Here is a 13,200-nt window from a genome sequence, read left to right as displayed (position 1 = left end):
AGGATATTTTAGATTTTTAGAACCGATCCTTACAAATTTAAGAGACATATTCTAAAAGTTTAAGAATCAAATATTTTAGTTCTTATGATTGAACTACTAAAAAAATGTACATCTTGTGGTTATAGGTTATTACCCATATTTTTAATTCTTTAGACTTTCTTAACCTTACTTTTATGTTCTCACCATCTCTCTCGTTTAGATATGATATTGTTTTATTCATTTTCTCCTCCTAAACTCAGGGCATTACAAATATAATATACTTGCTCTTAAAAACTTCAAAACTAAAAAGTGATACATTTTGAAAACTTAAAAGCCATGCACACATATTCTTCAAAACTCAGAACTAAAAAATACGTTCTTCTTTAAAACATTTTTAAATATAGTAAAATAAATTAGAATATTTACAACATATGACAAAATTTAGGATTCTATTAGGGGTAGACACTGATAGATTTCTATTAGTGTCTATCAATATGACTGGTGGAAACATATCAGTGTTTATCAATGTCTATCATTGATAGAATATGAAATTTTGCTATATTTTGTAAATAATTTATCATTTTTGACAATTTTCCATATTCTTTTCTATTTTTTTGAAAAGATTTTTTTTTTCTCTCTTTACTCTTTTATAGGTCAAACATTCAATTGGTGGAATAATTCTCACCTCTTATATATATATATACTCAATAATAAAAGTTAAAATATCCCAATTTTTTATACTACTAATTTTAATTTGTTACATTGATTTAAAATGCCACCATATTATTGGACATGGAGATTAAAAAATGTGAACAATGAAAATCATGTGTCCTTACATATATATAAATATATATGTGGATTGCATTAAAGCTAAGTCCTAAGTCCTAAGCAAACTCTCACCATAGATCTGTAGTTTTTTTAAAAACCTCTTTCTCTTTCTCTTTCTCTTTGTTTTTTTTCCCTTTAATTTTCTCACCTTCTTCACCAACCATGAACCAAACCTAATTGGGAACTTTCAGAGATTCATATCTCACAGCCCCAAATCTCTTGTTCTTCCTCAAATGGGATGGTTCAAATCCTTCCTCATTTCACCATTCAAGAAGCTTTGGGATCGTCTTCACAGCTCCCCCCATAGATCAAACCGTAATCATCTATTTCGATCCTTAATTCATCATCCTAGTCGGTTTTTGTTCTATATCTTTGTCGTCGACATTGATTGATTCATATCTAACTATTTTGCGATATTTCTTTTCCAATGTATTGCTTCGTCCATTGAAGGTTGTTGTATCTTTGGATTAAGCTGAATTTTTCTTTTCTTTTAAAAACACGATTTAGTATGAATAATTTGTTTGAAATGATTTTTTTAGAGCTCAAAAATAAAAAAAATTTCATTTTGTTTCAAAATACTTTTTCTAAGCATAGAAATTCAATCCAAACAAAACCTACTTCCTTCGTTATCTCTCTTGTAGTCTTCTTCATATGTGTTTTATTTTTATTTTATTTTAACTTTAGTCTCTTTGCCAATTCAAATAATGTTTTAATTTAGCCTTTCCATAGTTTGGTCTTTTTCTTAAAGTCTATTTGCTCTCAATTTTTTACCATAATTTCTATCTCTTTTTTTTTTTTAGTATAAAATTAAGTTATTTTTAGCCAACTTATTAGAATTTTTTTTAAAAGCTACTTGTTTATTTTTTTTTTCAAAACTTGGTTTGATAGATCTTTAAAATTGTAGAATTAAGTTGATAAAAATTAAAGAAAGAAACCAAAAGAGGTAAAATGAATGTTTATAGTTGTGATTTTCAAAAACTAAAAATAAAATGGTTAGTAAATAAAATTTGAAATTTTGTATGGTTGGGGAAGATTTCAATTTTTATAGTGACATTTTCTCCCTGAATTAAAAGAAATTAAAACAAGGGAGAAGATTAACTTGAAACTTTTGAAATAATAGGAGCTAAAGGGTCAAATAAAATACCATAATAATAGGGACCAAAATGTTTACTTTCAGCGCTTTTAATTAATTTAGTTTTTTTTTCAACGATAGAAGAAGTATCGAACCTAGCTCGATATAGTTATGGTAACATATATTTGGTTGACAGACAAGGTAGAGAAAGAATGTTCAAATTTTATCTGACCTCAATGCAAACTCACCATGAACTTTTGGTAACTTTTTATTATTCTTTTACGTAGGAAAAGGAATCTACATTTTGTATAAAGATGTGAAGTCTTGCCCTTGTGAAGATGTGCAAATGCTTTGGTCCATTCTTGTTCAGTCTGGCTCTCCTCCTAATTCACCATTACCGTCGTGAAGCCGAGCTTTTGTCCGTTGCCAAAAAGATGGCGATCTTGTATAGAGAATATCAACCCATCATACTAGACGCTTTTTGTAAAACTCTTTCGACTTCTTTCTTGTTCTTCTTCTTCTTCACCTTCCTACGAGATTAACCATATGGAAATATACATTATTTTACAGATCAACAAGTATATTAAATACACATATTCTCACACTTTCAGAAAAATATGGTTTAAATCATAATAATAATAATTTATTCTCTTTTGTCTTTTCCATGAATGAAGGTTTCATATGTAATTTATAATTATTAATTAGTCTTGCAACATGTTTTTCAAACCAAATTTGATTGTAATTAAATTACCCATTTTTAAGAGATTAATTGATACAAACGTGAAGTTATAAAGTCTAAATTGATATTTTTCTTTAAAAGTTATTATGTATAAGAAAAAGTACAATTTTATTTTGCGTCTCATTTGTAGATTATATAATTAATAAAAAAATAAGCATAGGGATCTTTTAAAAATGTTGAAAACGCTAGTATTACTATAGAAAATAATGACCTAGTGTAATGTGACTCTTATATGTGTGGTCACAATTGGTTATATAGAATATGCATATAAAGCAATAATCCAATTGGTATCAGCTTAGACTTTTTTGGCTACCAATTCCCATGCGATCTACTAAAATTATGTAGGGATTCAAGAATATGCATCAATAGGAGGGGATCATTCTCAATTTAGGGTTGATCGAGCACTTGTCCTAGTACTTTTCAAGAGAATTATTTTATTTGTTAAAATTAAGCCAGTAAAATAATATCGTCCTCGTAAATTTCTTTGGTTTATCGACTACCTCGCTAACAATGTCAGCTTCAGAATTCATGCCAAATTTTTTATAAAAAGGCTCGAGTTTTTGATTTTGGAATATATATAGCTAGAAATTCAAATGTGTTATTGTTGAATGAAAATTCTTAGACTAATCACAAATCATCACACAATTTCTCAAATTATTGACCAAATCACAAATCGTCAAATTTAGGACTAATAAAAAAACTTACCCGTATCTCAAATTGAAATTGAAAAAAATTAGTTGATAGATTTCTGATGACTACATATTTTTAAGGATATAGTAGCAAATATACCAATTTGATTCAAAATAATTAAATATACAACAATATTTAAAAAGAATGGTAAGTATAGCAAAATATATCAAAGTCTATAATGATAAAAGTTTATCAATAATAAAAGTTTATCACAGTTAAACTATGTTACAAATATTTGTTAATCATTGATATACCATAAAAGTCTATCAACGATAAAAAAATCTATCACCGATAGATTTTGCTACATTTACAATTTTTAAAACAATATTTGTTATATATTTAACTATCATTCATAAAATTGTTATCTATTATAATTATTCGTTTTATTGGTTTGGTTAAATAAAAATAGTTTAGTACAAAGGTCAACCAAACTCAACATTCAATTAATTGGCCCAGGATCCAACCACAAAGTCCACACCAAAATTTTATAAATGAGATTAAAGCATTTCTTCTCACATTCCCTAGCTCTTCAAACTTAATCACACTTCAAGACTAAAACTCTTTGAAAATACAAACGTTATTTCAAAGACTTGAACTTTAAAAACAACATTCATGTGTTTCCTCGTATCAAACGCACACATGTAACAAAGAGAATCACAAGATAAATGCTAAAGATTGAACCATAGCTATATAAATTAACATTAACACGTTAAGTTTAACTTTACAAAAAATGTTAGTTCTACGACCTTGGTGTTAATGAATATCATTAATCAAATGGGAAGATATAAAGAAATTGGAAAAGGATAGTCATAGTCTTACAGAAAAAAATTATTAAATTTTATTAACAATTATATGCCCCACTAGATGGTGTTCAAAAAAACCGATAACTCAACCAATCTAATTAAATTATCCAACTCAAAACTTAGGGCCCGTTTGGAGTTAGAGTTAGTACTGTGGGCTTAGGTTGGCTCAACCCTAACCCCTGTTTATGCCCAAGATTAAGGAAACGTGTTTCCTTAATCCCGGTTTTACCCTCAAACACCTCCCCCTCAATCCACCAATTTTCCTCCTCCATTTGCATCTTCAACCTGCGTTAACCCTTCACGCTCAATTTGTCTTCATCCTATTCGATTTCTCCTTCTTTCGTTTTGTGCTCTCTCCCTCATCATATCCATTTGCATTTTCGGTTCTCCCCTTCGGTTACTCCTTCTTTCCTTCTGTGTTCTCTCCCTCATCTCCTCTATTACCATTTTCGGTTCTCCTCTTCGATTCGTCGTCCTTCTTTCATTCTGTGTTGTCTCCCTCATCTCCTCTATTACCATTTTTCGATTCTCAAATGTGTTTCATAAACCCCCATCTGCCCATCTTTTCCCCGATTCCCTGTTCAAACCATGGCCATTTATTTCCCACATTCACTGATTTTCGTAACACCCTAACCCGCATTTTCTTTATATTTTGTTCCTTCATTCATCCGTTGCGTTTTGCTGATGATCCCTCGTTTCGTGATGTCGAATCTCTATCTACATCTCTCTCATCCATCTCTCTCAGTCCCCTAAAGGTTTTCTCGTGTTTGTTGAAGCCGACTCTTCAACGACGTTGGCTTTAAACACAATTTCCTTTTTGGATCTAAGGTTTTGCCTCCAAACACGTTTTGTTGAAGGCAACCCTCTAATTTTCTCCTTGCCGCTCGAGGTTCCATTGTTGTGGCTGGGTGTTTCGCTTGCCGTTTTGTAATTTCCTTCACAGACAGACACTTCACACCTGCCAATGGTTGCCGATCGAGCTTGGTAGAGAGGTATTTGAATCTTTTGAATCCAATTTTTTTAGCCGATGATGAGTTTCCATTCCTTTGAATAAAAACTGATTTTGTTTAATATATGTATCTGTGTGCATTCCGTTCTCTGTTATAATAATTTACTTTCGGTATTGCCATGATTTTCCATTGTTTGTTATCATGTCTGACTTTTGTTTTCCATATATGTATGTAGACCTATTTGTCGATTCTGTTGTGCTTTAATTTAGGTAATGTGTATTTTATTTTGGCCTTCCATTCTGTCTTCTTGGTTACTTTGTGTTGTTCATAAATGTATGTCGGCAATGACTTCTATGTTTCTTTATATTCACCCAACCCTTCATTTCTTATCAATTCTGTTGCCTGATTTGGGATTTACAAAATATGTTTCAAGCTTTTTACACACTTTTCTTGTATCACTGATCTTTAGGTTAAAAATATGTGGCTACATAGAATCACTGAGTTCAACATTGTATTGTCTCTTCCATCTATTCAAATTGTATGTTTTTGGTATAGTTTCCAGTACATAGCCTTTGATTGCTTGGACTTTTCTATGCTTTTAGTCAGTTGTAGTAGAGATTCCCTATCTTTCAGTCATTGATTTTATTGATGGATACCTTGCAGTGTATTACTTCCCTCTTTATTTTTTGGGTTCCCTTCACTAAAGTCCTAACTTTCCCCATCTTCCGATATATATACACCATGTTTCCTCTTTTCATTTATCACTTTCACTTCTCTATCACTGCATTGTTCTCTCTATTTATATCTTCTTCCTCATAAGTTACTTTTTTTTTTCTCATTATCCTTTTAATCTGCCTTATTTTTTATTTCATTAATTCCTCTATTGTATTCTTCTCTCTGTTTCTATCTTCTGCAATTAACTTCTGCCCTCCTTTCTCACTTAGGAACTCTCTTGTATGTACTTATATTCATCTATTGTATTGATGTTTACCTTATATGCTTATGTCCTCCTTTTTTGCTATTGTTTCATATTTTTAATGTATTATCATTGTCCATCCTCTTCTTTGTTATTTTCTATTTACGCGTGTTTTGTTTATTCGTCTATCTTCTTTGTATTTTTTCCATTCGCATTTGATGTTTCTACTACTATGAAATTTCATTCATTATGTTGAATGAATTTCAAAACTTCGAGGCTACCAATTTTTTTTTTAAAAAAATTGCATTTTCTTATGCTTTCCATGTTGATTATTAATGCCTTTACTCATTCAATGTTGATTTCGGGTCATTTTTGTCATCATAGAAGGTATGTACACGTAATATTTTTTCATTTTTTTCCTTCTATATCGTGTCTTATGTATAAATGTTAATAAGGTTGTTTATCTTATGTAGGATGTCGCCATTCACGAGTATACTCTTCTAAGAGGTACTATTGTAATGGTCGTTTGTAGGCATTCTTTTGTTTAGCTTCATATGTTATGGTCACATACAATAAGATTTGTAATTTCTTTTCTATTGTTACAAACTTCAATATTTTTTGTTATTTATTTTTTTGGGTTTTGTATAAATTTATTACGAACATTTTCTTAAACATTATTTGGTTTATAAGGTGTATGCATTGTTTACTTTAAAAATCTTCCTTACGTAGTTTTTACATATGAAAGATGAATATATGTTTTTCAACATTTGTCTATCTTCATATCATGCAATTAACTACTATATAGAGGAATTAAATTAGTATAACGGGAACGAGGGTACATATAACACAATAATAGAGTAATTTATTTTTAAAATTAATTAACGTAAAATCTTACTTTCCATAATAAATACCAATTTAAATCAGTTCTAACCACCATCAATTGAAACATGTAAATAAGGGGTCCAAGTATGTTACAGAGTTAATAAAATAAAATTGCAATTTCGTAACAACAAAAATTGCATAAAGTTTACACGTATTAGTTGTTCGTAATTAGTTAATACCATGAAAAGAATATGTCAAATGAATGTTGAAGTTTTCAAATTAAACTTGAATTTTTTTTCTTTCATTTGTTTCAAACAAGTTTTTAGTGTAATTTTTGATGTCTTTATAATAGTTTTAAGCTATTTCATGACTGGCTAAAATAACATATTGTCACATGTGTAAAAAGAAGTTTTCAAATTCACGGTTCGTTTAATTGTAATTTTAATTACGAAGAAAATATTGAATACATTATCAAATGTAATGGTATAATTTTTTTTTACAAAGCTAACCCCTATTTTTGTACATAATTTAATTGAAAAATCAATTTACTGTAACTTTTCATATAATTTTGAAAATAACTTTTAACGAAAAAAAGTCTTTCTTTTCGATGACGGTTTTTTCAATTATCGTAAACATGAACCACTTTATATGTAGTAAACAAGAGATAGTTATTTGATACATTATGCAAACCTCTATTCGCATGGTTTCACATTGTTTGTCTTCGAATACTTGCTACTAATTTCCATATACTAAATTTTATGTCCATTGTATATGAGCATTCTAATAACATACTTAGGCACATATTTTGTACGATGATTAAGCTCATTTCACATGGATCAACAAACACTTCTTGGAGTTCTAACTGCGTTCACGTTTGTCCATCGTCAGATGCTTATAACGTTGGAGCTACTAATGAACGAAAATAAGCGTCTCCCACAAACATCGTTCGATACAAGGCATAGAATTAGGCAGCTTGCGTACTTTCGAATGATACACGAGTCTGATCTTGTGTGTCACGAAAGCACCCTAATGGACAGGTGCACATTTGAAATTCTATGTCACTTACTTAGGACTGTAGCTGGTCTTTGATCGACAGAGATTGTCGATGTTGAGGAAACGGTTGCGGTGTTCTTGCACGTCCTTGCGTATGACGTGAAGAACCGCATAATTTAACGGAAATTTGTACGATCAGGCGAGACAATCTCGCTACATTTTAACCTCGTCCTTGTGGCTTTGGTACAACTCCACGACGAATTGATAAAGAAACTTGTGTTGGTATCAAACAACTGCACTAATCAATGTTGAAAGCGTTTCGAGGTGCACGTAGTTTATGTGGTAAGTTTGTCATGTATCAGAACGTCACAGTAATGTAAGCCTCTTTCTATAAACCTGCAGAATTGTCTTGGGCATTGGATGTGACGTACATAAAGGTGAACGTGCCCACAGTAGATCGACCTTCGTTCAGAACACGGAAGGGGGAAATTGCGACGAATGTACTCGACGTCTGCGACACGAAAGGGGATTTTGTTATGTCCTCATCGGTTGGAAAGGATCCGTAGTAGATTCACGAATTCTCCAAGATGCCCTTGCCGAGAAAATGGACTGCAAGTGCGAAAGGGTATTTACAATTTTCATTTTCGTTGCTATTTTCGAAGTTACATATGGAATGCCCATAGAGTATCAGTTTTTGATACAGGATATTATTACCTATGCGATGCGGGTTATCCAAATGCTGAGGGATTCCTCGCTCCATACAGAGGCCAGCGCTACCACTTGCAAGAGTGGCGAGATGATGGAAATGCCTTAACAACTGCAAAGGAATACTTCAACATGAAACACTCTTCGGCAAGACATGTGATTGAACGATATTTGGTGTTCTTAAGGGTCGTTGGGGCAATACTTCGTGGAAGTCCTACTACCCACTCCAAATGCAGTGTCGCACAATCCTAGCTTGTTGTTTGCTCCATAATTTGATAAACAAAGAAATGGTCAATTGCGACGACATGGATGAACTCGACAAGGGGGACTCCACATACGCCACCACCACCATTACATAAGACATTCAGTACATTGAGACGAAAACCGAGTGGTCAAACTGTCGCGATGAATTAGCTGAAGTAATGTTCACCAAATGGCAGTTGCGTAATGCTGAAGTAAAAAGCTTTTAAAATTAGGGTCCATCAATTGTATGGCAATGTAAATTACTTTGTTACTTTGTTCTTATTTTATATGTAATGTAACCGTGCATTTGTTACATATAGTATATGTCATAATATCGTTTCCTCTTCGTTTAAGTGTCGTAAATGTAGAAATTTAAAATTACTAATGGCTTCCATGAATTGTTTGTCGCTTTTCATTCTCAATATGGCTACCTCATCACGTGCCCCGAGGCATGTATGGACTAAGGAGGAGGAGGGCACTCTTGTAGAGTTTTCAGTGGATTTGGTTGTCATGGAGGGATGGAAATCCGACAATGGTAGGTTCTGGCCAGGTTAACTGGTACAACTGGTACACATAATGGCCGAGAAATTACCAGGATGTCAGGCTCGCGCAACCACTGTAATCGACTGCATAATAAAGACATTGAAACGAACATTCCAGACCATGATAGAAATGTGGGGGCCAGCATGCAATGGATTCGGTTGGAACAACGAGACAAAATGCATAATTACGAAGAAGGAACTATTCAATAACTGGGTTAGGGTAAGAAACATAAATTAAACGTCCCGCTACTTGTCCAGTGTACATTTACTTCACAAATTTCATTTAAGTATATGTAAGTGGTCCTCTTTTTTATACACGCATCCTGCAACGAAGGGGCTCCTTAAAAAACTCTTTCCCTATTACGATAAACTTGCATATGTGTTCAGCCGCGATAGGGCAACGGATTGCTTCGCTAAGACATTCGTGGACGTGGGGTCTAACGAGCCTGTCAAGTATGAGGGGTTCGGCTTGCCCGTCGTTTCCATCAGTGTACAGTCAGGGGATTGACATGTCCTAGGAGGATGTACGTGCATCACGACCTTCTCGCACGTCTGAGGGTAAGGTCAGATCGAGCAGATCGAAAAGGAAAAAGGGAAGCCAATGAGAGGCAGAGCTTGAAGTCATACATATGGCCCTAGAGTGTACGAACGACCTATTTAGGATGATTGCGGATTGGCCTGCACGCGCCCTTGCCAATGATAACCATATGTGTCAGGAATTCTTTCGCATATTGCGTGAGATGCCAGAACTAACGAGTTTGAATAGGGCGTTGTTGCAAAAGCACTTTTTGTCTCGTATGGACGACATGCGGGGTTTAGTACTGATACTTGAGGATGAGAGGGAGAGCTTTTGTAGAGTCATTCTATGAGACATCTACAGATAGTTTATGTTTGTACTTCGCTGGCTTGCTTTTCTTTTTTCTTACTTGACTTCCACTATGTTATTGACTGTTTTTTCTTTTTCCTATTGTACACAAAAATTACTACATAAAAAATATATTCATAACTCAACCCACATAACGCTTTTTCCAAATAAATTTTATCATAAATTCCACATAAACGTACCCACCTAACCCTTCCCCCAAACACATCTTATCATAAAAATCCCCATATCCCTTCCCTCAAACACATCTTATTCATAACACTATCATAACTCTTCCCCTAAACACCTCTTATCATAATACTACATTTCTAAACTCTTCTTCCAAACAAGGGTTATGATAAAACTAGGTTTATCATAACACTAACCGTTCCATAACTCAACCATTCCCCCAAACACACCTTAATGATTGGGTTGGGTAGCAAAATTAAGAATATATATATATTTCGGGTTGGGTTATTTATAGGATTTAGTAACTCGGTCAACCCAACCCAACTCGATATTATTATTATTATTATTATTATTATTATTTTATATTGATTGAATTTGAATATAAACTTATTATTTTGAATGAATTTATATGTAGACTTGGATTTTACGTAAACCTAGGTTTTATGTATTTGAGGGTAAACATTCGGACTTTACTTGTTGTTTGTTCGATTATAATTTTTTTTTGAATTTTTACCTAATATATTTAGATCATTTACATAAATATGACATTTTATTTGCAACAGAATTTATCTTTAAATAGAAAATGAAAGAATGAAAAAATAGTTTAAATTACGAAGAAAAAAAACAACTATTTGGGTTGGGTTGACCATTGCACATTGAATTGTAGGATTCAATTTTTTTCAACATGAAGACCTCGAGTTGGTCCATAATTCACCTCCAGTCTGGTTTATGTACACCCCTATAGCCCACCATACACTGTCGAAGCCAAAAATTTCACATACAATGTAATATAAAATTGTAAAAAAGGGACAAAAAGAGTACACTCACATTAACTAATTTAATTAATACATATCATAATCATTCTTACCTTAACTAATAATAACTCTATTATCTAACTTATCCGATAAACCTTTCTAAATATATGCTATAAGATAATTATTATATCCAATAAAATTTTAGTTTTTTTTGTTTTCATGTTGATATAGAGTTGACTCTACAAAAGTATTAATCATAAAAATATTATTGTTTATTACATATATAAAGACATGAAAACTAAAACGATTGAGAAGAGAAAGCACTATCAAATCGCTAGAACTGTTGACCCAAACAATGTTGCGAATCCACAAATCTGTATTTGGGGCATAGGTATTAGATTAAAGGAAAAAAATATTTTGAAAATATAATATTTTGAAACCTATGCATTAAATAGAAATTAAACTAAAACATATAAATAGGTTAAAATTGTGTTACTATACTTTCTAAATTTTATTACATATTTAAAAACTACTTGTTGAAATTTAGATAAAAATTTAATTTTTGTTACATATTTAAAAACTACATGTTGAAATTTAGTTAAGAATTTAACTTATTTTTTTTTACTTACAAAACATGAAAGTTATTTTAAGAATATGAGGGAAAATAAGTGTAATTTTCAAAAATATAAATATTAAACGATATATATTTATATGTATTAAAAATATAGGGAAGTTGTCAAAAAAAAAAAAAATATTTGGCAAAATATTTATACTTGATTTTAAATTATTTGTCAATTTTTTCTATTTTTGAATCTAATCCAAAAATCTAGCGATATAAATTAGTATTTCCCTTACATTTTAAAAACTACCATATTCATGAACAAATGAAAGCCATACAAAAGGAAACTATATATATAACAAAAACACCATTGAGCTATTTTCTTATAGAAAACACTATTGGTGTATTTTCGAATTATTTTTGGCAAAGTAAAAAACTTTATATCATGGCTAATAAACATTTCCTTAAAGTTTCATAGTTTAGAAATAATATATATATATATATATATATATATATATATATATATAGAACGTTTTGAAAGAGGTCAAAATCACCATTATTTCTTTTAGAAACCTTTTGTATGGAAATTAAATACTTTCTTAAATTTAATGCTCTCTGGAGAAGCATTTCAAGAGTACTAATTACTATGAAGCATATTATTTCTAAACTATGAAACTTCTAAAAATGTAAGAATCAAAATGTCAAAGTGATTTATTATGAAGCATATTTTTACTAAAAGTGAATAATTAAAATACCTCGGCTAAAACTTCATGGATGTTCTCAAAAAAGTAATTTACTTATTTAACTTCCTATGTTATTTAAATTTGACCAGAATAATTCTAAACAAAGTCAAATTAATAGTTACTGTCCAATTTGTGGTATGAGTCAATATGATTAAGGCAACAAATAATTTGATAGACCAAATTGAAATACTTTTGCTCGTTACTTTCTTTGTGTACGTTGATGTCAAAAGTTATTTTTCTTTTCTTTCTAAATATACATCTAAATAAAACTACATTTTTTATATCCATTAACTTTTGAATTATAGAATTTAATTATAGTAAAAATTTATATTATATTAATAATAGACACTCGTAGCTTTTGAATTACGTGGCTATTACACATAAAACAACACATGTAAATTTAAAAAATAAAAAATAAAAAAGGATGGGGGTTATTTAGAAAATGAGAGGATGACTACAGATCACATGACTTTTAGAGTAGAATAATCCCAACATTCCCACTAATCCATTACCCATTGAAAAATATATATAATTCTAAAAGGCTTTAAAGTTCATTTGGCCTTTAATCTTCTTCTTTTTTTTTTTTTTCTTTTTAATAAAAACCCTCTTTATAGATAATATGTCAAAGCATTGATCATCCACATTCTCCTTTTTACTTTTTCTTATTTAGTTTCACGAGTTTTCAATTAGTTAAGTATATAATAATATTTAAAAAATTTGTAAATATATCAAAATCTATCAATGATATATTTGTATTGTTGATAGACTTTCATGGTTTATTAGTAATAGACTATCACATGATCTATCAGT

At 31.0% G+C, this 13,200-nt stretch overlaps 1 long non-coding RNA gene across 1 annotated transcript; it reads left to right on the top strand.

The window, feature by feature from the left end:
• The first annotated feature begins 851 nt into the window (after positions 1 to 851).
• LOC103492659 (uncharacterized) lies at positions 852 to 2,495 on the top strand. The gene is made up of 2 exons (XR_538302.2): positions 852 to 1,122; positions 2,167 to 2,495. It is a non-coding gene; the product is annotated as an uncharacterized LOC103492659 (long non-coding RNA).
• Positions 2,496 to 13,200: the final 10,705 nt, after the last annotated feature.

Source organism: Cucumis melo, chromosome 1, assembly GCF_025177605.1.
Source record: "Cucumis melo cultivar AY chromosome 1, USDA_Cmelo_AY_1.0, whole genome shotgun sequence".
In the NCBI taxonomy this organism is placed as follows: Eukaryota; Viridiplantae; Streptophyta; class Magnoliopsida; order Cucurbitales; family Cucurbitaceae; genus Cucumis; species Cucumis melo.
The sequence above is the reverse complement of the archived record's forward strand: the minus strand, read 5'-3'. Positions and strand labels throughout refer to the sequence as shown.